The sequence below is a fragment of the Betta splendens genome, chromosome 4, assembly GCF_900634795.4.
Source record: "Betta splendens chromosome 4, fBetSpl5.4, whole genome shotgun sequence".
NCBI classification, from domain to species: domain Eukaryota; kingdom Metazoa; phylum Chordata; class Actinopteri; order Anabantiformes; family Osphronemidae; genus Betta; species Betta splendens.
The window spans coordinates 8714811-8728317 of record NC_040884.2 but is presented as its reverse complement, the minus strand read 5'-3'; the positions used below and the strand labels follow the sequence as shown (position 1 = coordinate 8728317).

Sequence of the window (13507 nt, the reverse complement as noted above, 5' to 3'; positions counted from 1 at the left end):
TCATTGCCAGCAGCTCAGGTGACATGAGCTCATTATATTTTGTTGACCATCTTTTTGTATTTTTAGTATTTTTGTTGCTTTTCTAAGTTGGAAACGGGTCCAACGGGAGGAAACACCTTTCACGAAGAAGCTAAAGGTAACCTTTAAGAGTAGCCTCTAAGCTAACGCTTTAGCGTTCTAGGTAAAGAGCTCACGTTCCTTCACTTAAAAAGTAATGTTTGCTTGTTTAAAGCTACTACTGCATGCATTACACGTGTCTGCCACCGAAAATGGGAAGGAGAACGCTACAGACAACTTAGAGCTACTGAGTAATGTGATATAATAGCTAGTTAACGCTAACGCTAGCCGCTAGCATCTCAGCTAACGCTAGCCGCAGCAGCCGTACGGGAGTGGCTAGCAGAGTTCCTTTAGCAAACGCACGTGTGCAGCTGTGTTTACGTCGTTACGGTGGTTTGTTTGTGGCGTTCCTCTGTCTAAGCACAGTTTAAACCTGTCTAGCAGCTAAAGTTGCTTTAACCCAGTTTCCATTTACCAGACATTTTTTATGTTTTGTGTACCGACTGAAAGTCAAGGGATATTTTTACTGCTGAAGTCGGCCCCACTTCTAGACACAGTAAGTTATACTGTATATAATAATCATTTTTATACTCAAAGTCTGTGTGAGAGGCGTGTGAGGCTGTTAGAGTCTTGCTTATGTTCCACCCTAAGGGTCTCAGAACTTAGATTTTAGGTTCAGTAGGTCACTATTGTTTTGTGGGACACTTCTGAATGGAGCCATCTGTTATCATTAACAGCTGTCTATTACTGTGACATGTCAACGTGTGTGCTGTGAAAATGGCTGCATTACAACCAACGTACTGTGGTGGTGGTGGTACTATATGGATTTTCTGCTGAAAGAAGTCATCATTTTTGCACTATTGAGTATCTGTTTAACGGGTGGTGGATGTGAAAACAAGGGGGTGTTTTTCCAAACAGATCGTCTCTACATGTGTATGAAAAGCAGGATCAAGTTCATGTTCTAAATGCTGAAAAACAGTAAAAATGCTTCTTTGCTTGCTTTAAAGAGTGTTGGGAGGATGCGATGGTGTGTTTGATTTATGTGTTCTCTCAGGGTGGACAGGTCAGCAAAAAATCCAAAATGTTCAGTTTGTAAAAGGTGAGGATTCTAGGGAAAATGCTTTTCACTAAAAATAGCCGGGAGGTGAGTAAGAAACAGAGTGTGAATATACGTGCATCACGTGTAAATTAGGCAAAAGCAAAATTCTCCCCTATGTATTTCCATTGTGATGAAGTATTTAGGAAGGCATCACCCGCTGGCATCTCACATAGTGTCAGGTAGGAAACAACAGCTATGTTCAGCATTAAACAGCCTTTTCATGCAGTTTCAGAGAAGGCTAAACTCATAACTCAGGGGTGTTTATAGTGAAAGATATGCAGTCGTGATTTCAACACGTGGTTAAAGTGCTTGGGTTGCATTATAATATCCCTTTCTGCCCTTTATACGAATCTATGAGCAATGCACAATTCAAGAGCAAACTTTTTTTTGACGAATGCATAAAAACCATGTTGAAATTGGCAATGCTCACTTTTTCTTTGCAAAAATGTATCAGACAAATATTTTGAATATATATAAATAGGTGCATTGATAGCATACATGTACAAATGTGATAGGAAATCGGGAATTTTGGATCAGGGGCTAAATGACAGGCTTAAGTCTGTTTACACTCACCTCCACACTTTGAAACCAGAAGCAGACAACAGTTTCCTCCTCAGTCAGGATAAATTCTTCCCTCTCATTCTTATATACAGACTCCATGTAAGACACGGTGAAGTTTCATTATTTTGAGGTCACTGCTTACGCCTTGCTTCAGGCAATTCCAATTACATCAGCCTCTGCATATTTAAAATCCAAAAGGCTTCAGTTTAATTGAATGAATGCGTGTGTGAACATGACGAGTCCCTGTTTGTGCGCTGTTTGCTCATTATCTATTCTCCCACTAAAGAGATGACCAGTGGGCCGCTGCGTAGGCAGTGAAGTGTGTGTCATGTACATGTCAAGTCATCAGTGGGCAGAAGTAGAAGCGCTGGTTAGTAAAGAGACGCCTGACAGCCGGGCTGATCAGAACAAAACAAAACACAGATGTGTTTAGGAGTGTGATGCTCCATGACAGCTCCCCACAGTTGGCCAGGGACATACTGTAGTGTGCATGTCTTTGTTTATTATAGCACAAAAGCTAAGATTTTGCAGACCTACTGTGAAGTTAGCCAAGTGAACTTTGTCTCGACGTTCTGCTTTTTTCCATACAGACATTCAGTAGTTGGCCCATACTGTAGCATGCAGCACAGTTATTCTGTGGTTCTGACATCCACTGTAGCAGTGTTTTACTTTTTTTATCCACAGTTTTTCAACAGTTTTTGAAGCACAGGACCAGAAGGCTGAATGCTATTTACAGCCTAATATGACAAAGCCGAGCAGTCAGCATAAAAGCAATGATTCTTCAACATATTTAAGCTTAAAAGATGCAGGGCATTCAAGGACACGCTTTTCTATTTGTTACACAAAAGTGCTCAAGGCCACTGAATCTTGTACTTGCTAAATCATTTCTAGAGTCAAAGTGGATGTCCTTGTAAATATCTAATAGATTTTAAAAAATGCACTTGAAACCACTTGTTGAGATCAAAGTTCTTATGATTGAGGGAGTAAAATGGGGTTGGTTTTCTTGCTCTGCAGTTTAAACGTGTGGCATTCTGTTAAACTGGCCAACACAAAGATTATAATAAAAAGGTGCTTCGTTTCATTTCGGGTGGTCAGTACTTTCTTCTTTTTCATGCCTGATACACTGTAACTTTAGTTTGACAAGGTGAGGTCTGTGTAAATAAATTACTGACTTTGCATGTACAAAAGTGGCATCACTACAACCTACCTATCTGGTGCACGGTTCTGCTGTAGCTAAATTGTGAGGCTACATTTAATGAAGTTATCCTAATAAGTTCATGTAACTCTACTTAAAACTCCAGACTTTGTTCTTCCTACTCTTAATAACTTAATAACTGCTGTGAGAAGCTTATGGTTTTTCTCATACTGTATGTTTTTTATGTAGCTTGATTTTTTTATGCTAAAAGGCGCTGAACTCTATAATAACAAAATGGGTTATAGAAACTTTTACTTCTTTGGAGGTTTTGGGGCTCTATTTATGACATATGTGAGATGTAAATTCATTCGAGATAGTTGAGAGTATGGAATAATACCACACAGTATAATACCACAAAAAGATATTGGTTAAGCAGTTGAGTTTTGCTGCTTGCACAATTTTCCAAATGTGAAACATACTTTACTCTGATCAAATCCCTGCAGAGTTGTACAGTATGGATTAAATAGACTTTGTTCTGTGTCAATTCTGCATCTAGACTCGAATTTGGGAAAAAAAAAGCAATTTCTCCAAAGATCGGGTGCAATTTACAAATGAATTTCCTTCATGCTTGACTGCTTCATAAAAGCATTTGTCCTGACTCAGATTGAACACAGTTGAATGATTCTTTCCATATTCCCGACTTCTTTACAAGACAACGTTTTCCATTTTCTCAAACACAGAAGTCTAAAATTTTCATGTTCTCAGGTGCAACAAGTGTTACTGATTGGTCCTTTTTTCTGCCACCAACCTCTTGTTAGGCCACTGACTGGAACAACATGACACTGGAAAGAGCTCAGGCTCTTTCAAGGATAAAGGGGATCCTGTTGAGGTGACAAAGCTTTACACTGCCACTTCCACAACTGCACAAAAATAAGTATTTCTCTTCGTTTTAGTTTTTAAACTACATTCAAACAGAAATAACAAACCTTAGAAAGAATATATTGTATATATCAATACCAAAATTGGAACTTTGGCTAAGTCTAAGATTTAAATAATTTAATTAATTGTTCACTCAGTATCTAGTAGCCAGAATAAAGAAATGACATGAGAATTTTGCTAATTATTAATAATTCAGTTTATGTATTTTTTTGTATAATTGTGTGTACAGTACATGAACAGAAAGTCCAAAATGTTTAAATACTTGTTTTTTTTCTATATTGTTTTTAACAGATGTTGTTTAATCATACAAATACACCATTTCCAACATATGATCTCATACATCTGCCATTCACACCCCTAAAATTACTACATGTTATGATGTTAAAAGCTGCATTGATATGTTTTGGCATGATGTGTTCTAACCTTTGGTGCAATTGATTTATCCAAAGCTAAAGGTGAAGCCATTAGTTTCTGGTATGAGATCCCTCTGTGAGGCCGATTCTGAATTTATAAAATTTCAAGGAGCTCTGATAATTTAATTTGGAGTGCCCTTTTATAGGTTAGGTCACCTGCAGCGCCCCTGCAAATTGAATAAAGAACAGTAATAAAAAACAGGATGTCAGGTGGGCTCCCTGCTTATAAAATCATTAACAACAGTATGTCTTTTCTCATAAAGGACCCCATTTATTCTAAGGGGGAAATGTTATGAAAGTGTAGGGAGCAACTCAATTTATTTTTCATTAGGAATTAACTCAGGAGAATCAGAGAGAGGGGTTAATAGCTGTATGTGTACATCAGCAGTGTGAACTAATAGGTTAGAAACAGCCTGTAGATGATGGCTGTACATTGTGTTTAGATAATGATCTCAGTTTGTGAATATTTTTATTAAGTTGGAGTCACCACGTGTGATACCGCTCTGTTTCTACTTTTAGTCTAGTATATTTTTTGCTCACTTACCATTCTGAACAACATAATTAAGATATTTTTGAGAAATATGTCCACATATTAATCTTTATTGTAAAGCGAACAGATAAAAGACTGTACCCCCTACGCTGCTCTCATGCTGATGGCTTTGTTTGGGTCATGTCTGAATAATGCAGCAGCTAGGTCAAATCCTCTCCATCCTTAACAGACTTCCACGGGGCTCCTGGTGCTCTCAGCATGACTCAGGCCATGTGCCGCAGGAGGTAGAAAACCCTGCCTAATCCCGTCAGTGCTTTTACTAATATCTATATTTCCTCACTGAGAAGATCCGAAGATTACTGCAACAGCCCTTGTATCTGTGGACAATGACTTATTATTGTAGCCACTTGGTGTTTTTTCATAGGCCCAACAATCTATTTTATGGCTTAACCAGCCTTTGTGCCATGGACCTTGGGGCTACAGTGCACTTACGACAGCTACAGGACTGTTTCCTGCTCTTGTTTTGGGTCTGCAGGTAATATTACCTTTTGTTTGATTAACACCATTAGCAACATTTTCTATTTAGCTTACTGAATTCCGAGTACCTGATTCAACACTTTTTTTGAAATTAGTTTAGAAGGGTTGTGAGCTGATGTTTTGGTATTTGTACAGTCTGTTGGCAAAGTAATAACATTTTGTAAAATTCTTTGTTATACCAAACATACGTTTGTTCTACGTACCACAACTGCAAGCGTATAGTGAAAGGGTAAACATATAAATTAATAATAATTAACTAAATAATTTTAGATTGACGTCTGTCTGTTTACACCCTTGGAGTTAAATATAATACCTAGTCTTATTTGTATCTGAAAAAATTAAAGCGCCTTCATCTGCATATATATCATGACAGTGCAGAGTGTTGTGCCCAGTATTTCCCAAGAGGTTGTATGTTTTTTTTATTCTGTAATGTAAGATATATGATTATAGTGCGAAGATTGAACACTGAGTATACATATAAGTTATTTATGCAGGTTGTGTATTAATTAGCTGGCTCTGGTGTATTTCTTTCGGGGCTGGGTGTTTGAAGTGTTTCTTTACCAACAGTGGATGCTTTTGGCATTACAGCCAACTATGAAGAAGTTCAGTCTTCCTTTTCCCTGGAAGTTCACCCACCAGGGAACCTCTGCTAATAAGTTCCCTGGGCTAAACCAACCTGTTTTGCGCCTCATTCCCTGTAATGTAACAGAGCTAAAGATATATTTGCTACTGAAAATCTTTCTTTTATTTGTGGACTGGAACTCCTAAAAGATCGAGAAAATATTCAGCATCGTAGTTTTGGGCTTTAAAAATTGAGTATTTATATCATAAAATATAAAAATTAAAGAAGTTATAAAAGCAACATTTTCAAATTTCTATTTTGCCTCTTGCAGTGTCCACTTTCTTCACCGCTTCACAGCAATGAATGAGGCTAAAATAAGTTGCCTGAGTGAGGCCTAGACCATTACTGGTCATATTTTCACAGCATAAATCTGCAATGGAAATGAAAGGCAATTATTACAGTTTTTATTATCACCATTATTACACAGTGACCCCTCATTTCACACGGTTTGACCATTTTGGTTAAAGAAGGTTTGTTGAAACTCTCACAAGCTTTTATATTTTTTAATTCTGTCTGAAAGGGGGACTTGTCTTAGCTTTGACCTCTCAGACGGGGGCTTTGTGTGCTCACTTTACTATGTTATTTTCTGTTCCTCTTTCAGCTGTGTCAGGTTGTCTGACTGTCCAGGAACAGTCACCCAATCTGCCACGCTGACAGAAAGCACTTTTACTGGCTTCTGTAATTTCTTGGTGGGTATCACAATTTGAAGTGTCCACTACAGCCACTCAAAAGCTGCTGACATCTGTCATTAACATAATTATGTTTCTTCTGAGAGTAAACGGTAGATTTCTTTCAAATATGCTAGTTCCTGGCAAAGATTAGATGGCCTTCTCCAAGTGTTTCAAGATGTTAAAAGAACAAGTGAAGAATGATGAATTAATGACCATATTATTTGATAGCAATGCTTGAAATGCAGCGTCTCAATTCATGTTATTGTTCTAAAATCACAGTGATCAGTGATCAGTGATGTTATTCGTGCCACTGACTTTCTAAAACTTTATTTTATCCTGAGCTTTCTCTTTGTTCAGTGTTTTCTCCTGGGTGTATTACAGAGAGTGATGCTTGTTGACACATATTTGGACAGGGCAGAGCCTCTTCTATCAGGAGAAGGTGTCCGCATGCTTGTGAAGTTATCACCTTCAACAGATCAAAGGCAGTTGGCACATTATTTATGCACTGCTGAAAGGTGAGGTATTCAGTTGAAGTCAGGCAGCAAAGCATAGCTACCCCTTATTCTGAAGTAATAACCTCCTCTTGATTGAGCGCTCCCAGTCAAATGCAAAGGCTCTGCTTTGTGTTCTTTGACTTTGTCCTGTGTTAAAGGCTGGAGTATGAGACAGAACGACCCAGGGAAGAAATATCCATAAACATCATTGTGTTGTCTTACTAATGCTACTAATTATAATGTATAGTGAGTGTTTAGATTCTATATTTGGATCAGCAAAATACTAGTGTTCTATTGTGCTCTCAATGTATAATATAGCCAAAGATTACTCCCTAACACATTGTGTGGAGTTTTCCAGGACTGTGTAAAAAATGAATGGTGACACAAATACACAAGGCTGACTTCAAGGTTATGAACCACAGACTGAGATGGTCTTCGATAATCTTTGTTTTATAGAAGCAACACAGTGGTGAGCCTGAGGCTAGTCTGTTTGTTCTTTTTCCTCTAGGGCCTAAGACAACAACCTTGGTTTGTACATTTCAACAGCTTCTAATATTGGCCTGGTCATAAATGAGCCCTGCATTCATTTATTGATTACCTTCACCCTTACATTATAATTTTTAGGAATAATTGCATATGTTCTGTGCTACTGTAGCTTTTAGCAGTGTTGCACAGGAATTAGGAGGGCAGTGGTCTTGTCTACTGTTTTGTTTATCTCAGCATTTTAAGCTGATAATGAAGGACCATTAAAGGATATTCCACTTTAAACAAATGTTTCTGCAGACCAGAGGAAGCAGATTTAAGCAACTTGTTCACAAAGGACTGTTTTCACTCAAAGGTCATCCAGGATAAGTGGGGAGGAGGAGGTACACCTCGTCACTTTTTGAAGGACTAAGTGTTCTTCTCTGAAATAGACCACTGGGAGACTCAAATGACTCAAAATGCTATATCAGCGGGCACTTGTGGTCGACGTTATTTATTTATTAATTTGAGGCCTGTCTACTGACACATCTGAGTGGTCTAATTGCTGCGAATTGACACCGGTTACTGTCCATAATGGGAGCTTGGGAGTCTTTCCTAACCGCAGTTCATTCAGCCGCCCCTCGCTGCAACTTAACTGCCCTTAAAATGTCTGATTGCAACACGGGAGCTGTGGGGCGAGACAGGATTATCAGTCTTTGTTGTGTGACTGTGTCTATTATCCTGACCTCTATTCACAGTGGGCCCTTAGGAGTGTCGCTTCCAGCCTCGCAGCAAACTACCCCGTCCCCGACAAACAACAAGTGAACCAGAGATCTCCTCTTGTCCCAATGCACTAGACACTTACAGCTCCAGCACTGGGCAAAACACTTCACTGCAGGTAAGGCTATCAAATCCCTATTGATTTAATAAAGATAAATTGAAGGCACTTCCTTTAAATGTTATTGCAGCAAACGCAATTGATTGTTTAGCTTGACTGGCGATATTGTCACCAAGCTGGGTGACTACTGTTAGTTTAGGAACTTCATTAGTAGTGAAGAGCTGCACGAGGGTCTTTAATAGGTGTTACAGTGTTGTGATTGTGTGAACCTGTTCTGCTCTGCAGCTATGTGCTGTATAGTAAGTGTGTGGGATTTTGGTAGAGAGAAAGCCACTTTGAGAATGAGAATATTTCTTGCTAGAAAAATTGTGTGTGTGTGTCATTTATCTTGGGTTGCCTCTTTAACTGCTTTTATCCTCATAATCTGCTTTCCCACCAGTCACATTTGGACAGTATCTGAGTTTTATAAAAAGAAAAAAAAACTATTTTTATAGAAAATAATTTATCTTGCTCCTTTAGAATATTTCTTAAATATCATCAAATACATGAGCATTTTATTGGTATAATAATAAATTTTAAAACAAAATATATTTATTTGTGCATCACAACTTTTAAGTATGTTTATGATTTAATACATTTTATTATTTTATTTTATTATTATTATTATTATTATTATTATTATTATTATTATTATTATTATATTATTATTATTATTATTATTATTATTATTATTATTATTATTATTATTATTATTATTATTATTATGTTTCCTTTCGAATGGACATTCATTCTGAATTTAATCAGAAAAATCCACACCAATGAAACTAGAACATTTCTATATGGTATTTTCAATGGTCAGCTATAAAGTTTTTACTGGACAGAAAAGGTTTCAATTTTTTTATGTTTTTTGCTTTGGCAACACTAAGAATAGTGATGAACAATGCCAAGGGACAAAAAAACATCCTTTTCCCTGGGGTTTGTGGATTGAGGTCTGGCAATACAAAGCACACATGCGTAATAAGCTTTGGAATACAGTTCCATAAATACATATCTATTTAGGCACAACTGATTAATTCATCATGTTTATTTTCATGGAGGATGTCACATAGTCTATATATAAACTTTCTGCAATCACAGTGACGCCAGGGCACCAAATGTTTTTGGGGCTTTTGTGGCATATTTTCAGTAATACAGTTGACCTAAAACCATAGAATGCACATGATGAATGGAGGATGAATAGAGACTATGGATTTTCGGCTTTCTTTTTCTTCTGCTATATGCAAAGTCGATTGAAATGTCTATGCTGTCACGGCAGATTAAAAAGAGGAAACGGCATTGAAGTTAACATCATCATTTATTAAGTAGCTATAAAACCTAATATTGTTGCTTCTTTCTGAAAAGCCGTGCAGACCTATTCGTCTCTGTCTGACTTGAGAACTTTCAACCACAGCAAGTGTGAATTCAATTTATTTCTGTGTGCCCTGATTCACCGCAAATTGCTTAATGGTTTGAAACTCACTCCTGACAGCACCATTAGAGACTTGTACAGAGATAATTTCCAGTGAGGGTCATTAGAGATGTTTTGTACTTTATGCTTTTTTTCTGGCATAGTATTGAAATGGGGTCATTGTGTGAATGTGCTCTGTTGAGCAAAAGCAGCAAAAATAAATACCACTTAAAACTGAATATTGATTAAATATAAATAATGCTGATGCATTTAGAAACAGTTTTATACAAAGTGGCAATAATTTAGCAGCCAGTCATTTAGAAGATTTGGACAGTGTGTGTATATAGAGTTATCTCAAACTTGTCCTACTGTCAAACTGAGCTGATCCACACATGTTAGAGTCTCACTTATCCTTCCTCAGCCCACTACATCAGATGGGGATGATTGCAGCCTTAGAATCAATAAAACCACAAGCCTTCCTGATAATATTCCCTCTTGTGGTGCAGTGCCAGATACAGTTGGGGCATTATTTATCCATTTACCAGAGTCTATACTGAAGACATTTTTGAATTCTGCTGTTGAACTGTACTCAGTTTTTGATGCTCGAATTTGTGGGGGTTTATCAAAACTGTTAAGAAATATGAGTAATATACAGTGTAACATGCTATTGTGATGCACACGCGAGTATGTAGTTGAATTTATTAATCAGTAGGTTATTGGCTTCCCCACTTTATTTGATAATGTTTTTTCTACCTTTTTATGATTTTCTATTTAGAGGAAACTCTCAGGAACAATTGTACATAATGACATTTTAGTCGGTTAGTTGGTTAGTTTGGATTTTGAAGATCATGTTCCCTGGAGAAACATTCACAATCCTCTAAATGGACCCATTTGACAATATGAAAGTCTCTGTAGACCCCCCAATCAATCATTGCTTTCAACTGAATTATTCCCCAAACAATAAAAGGACAATATCAGATTAATATATAGTCTTGACTGAGATTTATCCTTGCGGGGCAGGCAACATCTCCTTGTGTGAAGTCACAGAGCAGTAAGAAGGATTTGGTTGACGGAGCACAGCGGCCCAGAGACATCTTCACATTTGAGGTCACTGGTGGATAGCGAAGTTATCTAAAGCCCCCGTTTGTGTCGATTTCCCCACCATCCCAGAGTGAGTGTCAGAGATTAGTGGGGCATCCGTCCTCCACGACCTGTAGGGGCGAAAGAGATACTGTGTTGCCATCTTGTGACATGTCAAACAATGCAAGGGCATGGCTGTCATTTCAATGCCACGCTATGCCACACATTGGACCTTTTGTTAAAGTCTTTAGAATGGTGCCTTGCATGTCATTTCAGCCAGTGTGCACCTTTCCCCATCCTGTGCACTGGTGTTTTTCAGACTGCAAGGTCATTCAGCAGAAGCACTGGGCTGCATCATTAAAACAGAAATGCGCTCATGTGAGAATGATAAAAGAATTGATAGTTTGTAGACCTCTTGAAAAGTCACAGGATAATCTAAGGAGACTACAGTTGTACAGGATACAAAATTAATAATAGGGCACTTTTGTTTATTGTTTGTTATTGTTTACTCATTTATCTGTTTATCATAAGATAAATGTCCATTCTAATGGCAGATGACATAGCTTCGGTGTAAAAATAATTTGAGTCTGTCATCTTTAGAATAACAGTGTATACTGAAAAGGTTCAAAATTGGTCTTATTAATTGACGTGCCTTCACATGTGACTAATCAACCTTTATTTGATATTCTGACGTGAAATTGCAGTATTTCTGTGATTTTGACTGACGAGCCAGCAGTGGAAAATGACACAGCTAATAGAAGTGGTGTCAAACTGCCAAACAGACCATTCCTGAGAAGAGCAACAAAATGTCTGTATCCAATCTCTCCAAGGCCTCAGAATTCCCTGCCCCAAACCACAGAACTCGGTAAAGCTGGCACAATACCTAACTTCGGTAGCTGACATTCCTATTTCTAAGGTTGTCAAAGCTTCTCCTACTTCTGGAGTTGTGTGACTTATACTGCAACTTGTTTTCCATAACGAAGCATAGTCATGTGAAATACCAAGATTTTATTCTATTCCATTCTAGATCAGATAAAAAGGATATTTTATCACTTATCTTATACTTAATTAAGCATAATCCTAGGAAAGCAATTTAATCAATCTAAAGACCAAGACACAATCGTTAAGTTTAGGTACATGGCTCTGTAACTGTATATAAGAATAAGAATACGAAAGCCTTTAATAGTCTCACAGTGGGGAAATTCCGTACTACAGTATACTACAGTTGCTCAATAACCTCTAAAGAGCATGTGTTGTAGCCGATTCACTCACTGAGCCAATTAGCTTCAGGATTTAAGATTTAATGTTAAATATTCATGACAACATTATTTTTATATAGAGTTGAAGACACATGGTTGCTGATTGAAGGGAACTTGAGCCTTACACTGTAAACATACAATGTACTTTGACGTAGTTTGAATTTAGCTGGCAAATAATTTGAGACACAAACCCTCAGGCCATCACTATTTAAGGTAATAACTTTAAAGCTGCTTTTACACTACACTAAGGTGTGAAATATTTACTAAGCACAACAGTAATTAATAAGACATTGTCTAGTACTGTATATGGCAATGACTTTAATTAAAGTTGTGTACTTAAAGATTTTTTTATCCTTCGGTTGTTTTACCATGTACTTGGAACATTAGAAAATTGTTTCTAATTCATCAGAAATCTGCTGTATCTACATTTATTTACTTGAATGGTCGGGTGTCCATACGTATTCACAGCTAGACTGACGACAGTGGTGTGTTTGTTTGTCTTACTGATTTGAAAAGAAACTGATAAACGCTGCTTTGACTGATTTTTACACAGTTTACTCCACATTTTTAAATTGGGGAAATATGCTTTGCCTGAAGCTTTGTTGGGAAGTGTGAAGTACCTACAATATACTAGTAAAGCAAAGTAGTAGTTGTTCTTCATTATGGCCATTCTTTCTCAGAAGGAGCTTGGTGTGTGATGGGTCATGTTTATTGTGCAGGTGTCAGTAGGTCCATACAGCCAGACTGGACTGGAATAATAACCATATAATTTGAGTTGTCAGCCCCCTTTACACATTGCAACGTAGAGAAGAAGGTGTCCATCAAGTGCTGCAGCTTGCCTTTTAAATAGCCCTTTTCAAGTGATACTAGCCTCTCAGGCACTTGCTTTCCAGTTTCATGCATGACACTTTCATTACATTACAATTTTAAGAACACTTTGAGGCCTGTTTAAGTAGTGTTAAAAAGGAAAGTATTCTTATTACTCTTAACTAAGTGGAACAGACGGTCAGGACCTGAGTCATACTAGCAGTGATATGGTCTTTCCTCAATAAGCACTGTAGGAATATGCCTGGCAGTCAGGAGTTAATGATGAGTATTGGAAGGAATGACATTATCTGCTTAGTGTTCATCTCCTAGAGCCCTGCCACATACAGTAACAGGGTACCTGGGCCCAAGGCAGAATCTGTGTTCGTACCTAGATAGGACCCCAGCTGTGTGTTTCACTGAGATAGCAAGCCACAAAAGTAGCCATGACAAAAATGCTGATAATGAAATCAGTGACATTTGATGTGTTAGTTTAATCCCCTCTACTTTTTGACTCCCTCACTTTATTTATCAATTCATTATATTCATGGATTGGCTCCACCTTGCCTGAGAGGGGTGTGGATTTGTGGCTGTAGGAG

The 13507-nt window shown here is 37.7% G+C and overlaps 1 protein-coding gene across 1 annotated transcript in view; it reads left to right on the top strand.

The window, feature by feature from the left end:
- The first annotated feature begins 382 nt into the window (after positions 1–382).
- adgrl2a (adhesion G protein-coupled receptor L2a) overlaps positions 383–13507 on the top strand; it is a 168555-nt gene continuing 155430 nt past the window's right edge. The window contains exons 1-3 of the mRNA XM_055507909.1: positions 383–613; positions 3671–3741; positions 8239–8378. The gene's annotated coding sequence lies outside the window, so the exon portion shown is untranslated. The remainder of the gene's footprint in view (positions 614–3670; positions 3742–8238; positions 8379–13507) is intronic.